This window comes from Chinchilla lanigera, unplaced genomic scaffold, assembly GCF_000276665.1.
Source record: "Chinchilla lanigera isolate Chin_1 unplaced genomic scaffold, ChiLan1.0 scaffold00108, whole genome shotgun sequence".
Classification (NCBI taxonomy): domain Eukaryota; kingdom Metazoa; phylum Chordata; class Mammalia; order Rodentia; family Chinchillidae; genus Chinchilla; species Chinchilla lanigera.
In genome coordinates, this window is record NW_004955509.1 from 345,179 (window position 1) to 345,553 (window position 375).

A 375-nucleotide genomic window follows, 5' to 3' on the forward strand; every position below is an offset into this window, starting at 1 on the left:
GTCCGGCCCGGCTCCCGGGGGCGTCCCGAAGCTGAGGCGCTGCGGCGCCCTCCTCGCAGCCCACTCTGCAGGGCCCCAGCTTCCAGCAGCCGCCCCCTGCCCCCGGCGGCTCGGCTAACGCCCCGGGAAATGCCGCGAGACTCCTCGAGACCGGAGGAGATGGGGTCCGTGGGGGAGGGGGCGTCGGAGTTGAGGGGCGCGTGGAAGAGGAGCAGGGGGCGGACCCGGAGGGGGCTGGCAGCGCTGGAGGGCGGACTGGGGGGCGGATCGTGGGCAGGTGAAGGACAGGACACCTGCTGAGAGTTCGGACAGGTGACCCCTAGGGGCTGGGGGGTGCGGAATAAGCTGCGCCTAGGGGACTGTTCCGGGCGGGCA